Source organism: Saccopteryx leptura, chromosome 1 (genome assembly GCF_036850995.1).
Source record: "Saccopteryx leptura isolate mSacLep1 chromosome 1, mSacLep1_pri_phased_curated, whole genome shotgun sequence".
In the NCBI taxonomy this organism is placed as follows: Eukaryota; Metazoa; Chordata; class Mammalia; order Chiroptera; family Emballonuridae; genus Saccopteryx; species Saccopteryx leptura.
In genome coordinates this window covers 11,827,892-11,833,827 of record NC_089503.1, presented here as the reverse complement: position 1 = coordinate 11,833,827, position 5,936 = coordinate 11,827,892, and the positions used below count along the sequence as shown (strand labels likewise).

At 53.8% G+C, this 5,936-nt stretch overlaps 1 long non-coding RNA gene across 1 annotated transcript; it reads left to right on the top strand.

Annotated features, from left to right (window-relative positions):
- Positions 1-215: 215 nt before the first annotated feature.
- Positions 216-2,053, top strand: LOC136388564 (uncharacterized). Its single transcript, XR_010748194.1, has 3 exons — positions 216-337; positions 766-880; positions 1,975-2,053. It is a non-coding gene; the product is annotated as an uncharacterized lncRNA (long non-coding RNA).
- The last annotated feature ends 3,883 nt before the right edge of the window (positions 2,054-5,936 follow it).

Genomic DNA, 5,936 nt, shown 5'->3' with positions numbered 1-5,936 from the left:
AGACACCATGACTTGCAGAAAAGTGACCATTTGGGGAAAGTACAGTATGTTTTTTACAAAACTGTGTTTTCAACACATACGGCGCGGCCTTCTCGTCACTGTGTGTGCAAAGACCGAACCAGCCAATGGCTCTGCTCGCTGGAAACGGCTGAACACTACTGCTCTGCACATGAGTGTCCCCTGAAAGGCCACCACTCTGTTGTGTTCGTGGTTCTTCTGACCTTCTCTGGTGGAGGCCACAGTTCTTGTTTGAACTTCAGAGCAGCGGTGTTCAACCTTGGTTGCGCCCTACAATTACCCTGAGAGCTGTTAAAACTCCCAACCCAGGCCCTGGCCGGTTGGCTCAGTGGTAGAGCGTCAGCCTGGCGTGCAGAAGTCCCGGGTACGATTCCCGGCCAGGGCACACAGGAGAAGCGCCTATCTGCTTCTCCACCCCTACCCCTCTCCTTCCTCTCTGTCTCTCTCTTCCCCTCCCGCAGCAGCCGAGGCTCCATTGGAGCAAAGATGGCCCGGGCGCTGGGGATGGCTCCTTGGCCTCTGCCCCAGGCGCTAGAGTGGCTCTGGTCGTGGCAGAGCGAAGCCCCGGAGGGGCAGAGCATCGCCCCCTGGTGGGCAGAGCGTCGCCCCTGGTGGGCGTGCCGGGTGGATCCGGCGGTCGGGCGCATGCGGGGGAGTCTGTCTGACTGTCTCTCCCCGTTTCCAGCTTCAGAAAAATACAAAAACAAAACAAAACAAAAAAAAAACTCCCAACCCGGTCGCCCCCAGATCAGTGGAACCGGAACCCCTGGGAGCTGTTGCAGCATCAGCATCGTCCCTGAGGTGGTGCCGATGTGCAGCCCAGGTTGAACAGCACCGCTTTGGGTCCCGCCTAGAGGACGTAGTCAGTACAGATTTATTAAATAAAACGTGAAAAGGGATTCCTTCAGCGGAGGCCAAGGGAGGCACCTGTCCTGGGCGTTTCCCTGGGATGGGCTGTAAGTGAGAATCACCTGCCCAAGGCTGGCTGGCTGGCCCTCTCCTCCTGTGGGTCCCACAGGAAAATGGCTTAGCTGAGGGCACGAAGGGGACCCTGGGGCCTTCAAGCTCAATAGTCCCCGAGCCTCAGGGTTGCTGCTCTGGGATCTGTTGCATCTGGCGCCAATCTGAGGGGACCCCACGGGAACCCACTTCTGCAGCGCCCATCGGGTGGGTGGCGAGGGCCGGGAGCTGCAGCCCGGGCCCCAGCGGACCCGGAGGCCCTCTGCGGAGCCTCTTACTCCTCTCCCTCCAGCTGCCCCTTCCGGGCTGTCCCGTAGTTCTCCTGGCGGGCAACACGGATAGGGTTGGACGTGAAGGCAGAAAGGAAACTCACGGTAACCGAGACAGTGCGAGGGGAGCAAAATTTGAGCTCTATCCGTCAGTTAACGGGGCCCACAGGAATTCTCACATTCTTTTGGGCTCTTCTCTCTAGAGAAACCCTCCTGATAGCTGAGACTGGAGATAACAACAGTGTTTATTGTATTGTATTGTATTGTATTTTCCGAAGTTGGAAACTGGGAGGCAGTCAGACAGACTCCCGCATGCGCCCGACCGGGATCTACCCGGCATGCCCACCAGGGGGCGATGCTCTGCCCACCAGGGGGCGATGCTCTGCCCCTCCGGGGCGGCGCTCTGGTGCAACCAGAGCCACTCTAGCGCCTGAGGCAGAGGCCACAGAGCCATCCTCAGCCTGGGCCAACTTTGCTCCAATGGAGCCTCGGCTGCGGGAGGGGAAGAGAGAGACAAAGAGGAAGGAGAGGGGGAGGGGTGGAGAAGCAGATGGGCGCTTCTCCTGTGTGCCCTGGCCGGGAATCGAACCCGGGACTCTAGCATGCCAGGACAATGCTCTACCACTGAACCAACTGGCCAGGGCCAACAACAGTGTTTATTTTATTTTAAGTTATGGTAAAATACACAAAACATAAAATTTACCATTTTTTTTTTGCCATTTTTCAGCGTACAGGTAAAGGGCTTTAAGTACGTTCACATCGTTGTACTACCATCACCACCGTCCCCTCCAGAACGTTTTCCTTCTAGAATGGAGACTCTGTCCCACTGAACAGTGAGCCCCTGTTCCCCTCCCCCAGCCGCCGCCAGCCGCTGCCAGCCGCCAGCCTACTTTCTGTCTCTATGGACCTGACGGCTCTAGGATCTTCAAGTAAATGGAATCATGCAGTGTTTGTCCCTTTACGACTGGCTTCGTTCACTTAGTGTGTCTCTGAGGTGCATCCGTGTTGAAGCCTGTATCCGAATGTCCTTTGTAAAGGCTGAGTTATAGGCCATTGAATGAATAGACTACGTGTTGTTCGTTCGTTCATCCATGATAGACACATGAGTCATTTCCACCATTTGGCTATCAAGTGACGAGTCCCTCTGAGCACTCCCTCCCAGCAGCTGGCCTCTCCTAAGTCATTTCATCTTTCCAGCAGCCTGTGAGTCAGGTTCTCTTATCACCACCCATTTTTCGGATGAGGAAACTGAGGCATAGAGAGGTCAAGGAGCTCGCCTGGGTACTCAGCTAGCGGGAGACGGAGTCAGGACTCTAACCCGACATCTAGTGTCTCGGGCCACGAGCCCGGGACCATCACAGCAGGAGGGGACTCAGCTACCGTGTGTCCAAATTCGTTTACAGATGGGAAACTGAGGACTTAGGTGTTAAATGACTTGTCCCGTAGCTATGGAGACCATATTACCTGAACCTCCCACTCAAGATGTGTAGCTTCATATTTTTACTGTTTCTTGGTAAAAAAAAAAAAAAAAAAAAAAGAAATGTCAAGCTGAGAGGTGTAATTTAAAAGGACTCCAAAAGGCCAGTGACACTGGATCATCTTGAGGGTTTAAAATGGACTCTCTCAGACAGAGCACTGTGCTTTTTTGGTAGAACTTGGGCCTATCCCTCCAACTGGTATACAAGTCTTCCTCTGAAAGTAAGGACTCCTGGCAACGTGAGTCTGCCCATCATGAAGACGGGCAGATTTCTGCTCCTTCAGGACGTGGGACACAGCTTCCATCTGCCCGGGCACAACCTCGCTCTGGGCCCTGACTAGTCTTATATCATCTTCTGCCTTTGCACATGAGGGGGCAGGGGAGAAGAGGGGATGTGAAATTAGCTCAACCTGCTACCCTCCATGGGAAGGACAGCACAGCACTGAACCCCTGCCAGAGAGGACAAGGCCGCTCATTCAAAGGAGTCCCTAGTCAAATTTTTCACCTGTGGGTTTTATCCTGTCCTGCACTTTGCAAAGAGCTTCCCTTTCCATCACAACAGCCCCCTGGTAACTCCTCCTTTGGTTCCTGACGGCTAATTCATTTTCACCTTGCTACCAGATATCTTATAAAGTGTTTGATCATGCCACTCTCCTCCTCAAGCATCCACAATGGCTCCCCATTGCCTGCAGAGTGTGAACACGAGGACCCTGGCATTACCCATCCCCCATTACGGAGCCCCATGGCTCCTTGACAGCCTCACCAGCCGTCTGCACCCTACGCTCGAAGTCAGACTCCCCACGCCACCTGGCCCCAACTCCAGACCCTTCCTCTTGGCTCTCCAGCTAAGCCCACTCCCGAAATGCTTCCTCCTTTGCACACCTGCCCTTCCCTGCCCCTTCCGGTCAGAATTAGTCACTCCTTCCTCAATGCCATCACCGCAAATGGCAGCTGAGCCAGCCCAGCCCTCCTGCTGCCCTGCCTCGGGTCCCTGTGAGGTGTCTGCATTCCTCCCCCTACAGACAATAGGTTCTCCAAGGGCACTGACCATGAGTTCACCTTTGTGTCGGGCAGAAACCCAAACTCTTCTATTTGCAGGCAATACGATATCCTCTCTGGGTATAGCATCCTGTCCTAGCCACCATCTCTCTGTCCTTTTCTTTTCTTTCATAGCAGTGTTTCTTAAAATGAGATAGTGGGAAGGTGACATCGGCTGAAAGTCACCCCGTGATGAACACAGCACGAGGTACTAATCTAGTGTTGGATAGAGCAGGAAAAACAGTCAAGAACCACTCCTTGGCAGCCGCACAGTTTGAAAGAACAGCCCAGTTTTGTCTCCTGTTGGCTCAACCCATTGCAGATAGGATGTGGAATGTGGGCCCTACAGAGCCACCGAATCCCTTTCTCTAAGGTGAGCCCCCAGGAGCAAAGCCCAGGACATGGTTTGGCACTCAACACTGTCAGGAGCATTGCCCTCTCCTTCCTCCGCTGGGCTGGTCCCTGTCTAAACCCCTCGTACTTGATTATCTGAACTCAACTCACGTTAGTGATGCTCTTGCCCAGAAAACGTACTTGTGGGGCATCGGTTGCTACCTAGATGCAGAAGAACCAAGCCCTGGTCTATATTTGAGAATTTACGGAGCTGCGGATTAGAATTTCTGACTCCTAGCTGGATGCCACTGTGAGGGCGGAAAAAGCTTTCTCCTAACCCTCAAGGTTCTCTCAGCTGGCCTAATAATAAACGTGAAACAGGTTACATAGAGAAAGTAACCAAACAATGCATACATATGTCTGGGAGCCGTGGGCTACGTGAGAGACAGACCCCACGTGCACGAGAGTGGCTCAGAGACAGAAAGGGAACACGGGTATAGACGCCATCCTGAGCGAGGGGGTAAGTAAAGTAGCTCAGGGGCTTCAAGAGGTCACTGCGGGGTGCTAAGAGCAGCTCCCCGGCCACATGCTTCTGTGGGAGCAGAATGGCTGGTCGTAGGGTTTTCATAGTTTTGAAAGGATTGCTCTGGCTGCGGAGAGTGGGTGTTCAGGGAAGGATAGGAGGTAGGGAGACCAGAGGTGGGGAGCGTTACTGCAGGGGTCTCAGAGCGAGCGTGCTGGGAGCAGGGCCGGGCTGCCCACACAGGCCTCGGCCTCCTCCTGCAGCGGCAGCTGCTGGGCCCCCGTGGGCGCCCACCGCTCCGGCCACCCGAACCCGAACGAGTCTCCGAGCCTTCCTCTCTGATCCCCTCGCACATCACACCCCATACCCCGCTTCTGCAGTCCTCTCCCCCGACCCAGTGAGCACGGTTCAGACCTCCTGCCCACTAGGATCCTTCCCTGGCTGACGGCACCCCCCGGACTCCCCCAACAGACAACTAGGTGACCCCGCTTCGTACGATTTAATAGTCAGTGTGATGCTTGCCCTAAGTCGGTTTCCTCAATGCATTTTAGACAGCTCCTCTCTTAGGGGTTTCATCTTTGTAGTGGGTTCTGCCTCCCGCAGGCCACTGAGTGGGCACTGAAGGAAGGAGTGAGGGACTGAATGCATTCTTGGGGAGATCAGCGGGCAGATACACTCCTCACTGTGGTGATTAGGAAACTGAGGGCCACGCGGATGAGCCCGGCGGGCGGCATCACTGGGAAACAGCCGGTAAAGTGGCCGAGCCAGAACTGGAAACTACAGGGAATATTATATATATATGTATGTATGTGTATGTATATATATGTATATGTATATATATATGTATGTATATGTATGTATATGTATATATATGTATATGTATATACACACACACACACACATACACACACACACACACACACACACACACACACACACACACATATATATGAGGACTCCTCGAAAGAAAAAGCCTAGGAAGGCGGAGTTGAGGTGAAGTGGCTCCCGGAGTGATTGGCACCCGTGCTGGGCAGAGGGAGAGGAGCTAGAGGCTCCTGGGGCTGGAGCCTCCCAGGAATGGAAGCCTGGAATTTACCTTGCTGTTGCTTAACAGGGAATAAGTCCCTGTTATCTCTACTCTGGCCACGTGAGCGTGAGCGGTTGTTGCAGCCACCTCTGCCCCGAGATAGGGCCCGAGGCCCTGCTCCTATCAACGTGAGTTCTTGGCTCTGTTCCTCCCCATTCTCCAGATAAGTTGCAACATGCAGAGATAAGTTAACTCATAAAAATAAGGTCAAACCATTCAGTTAGTTGGCAA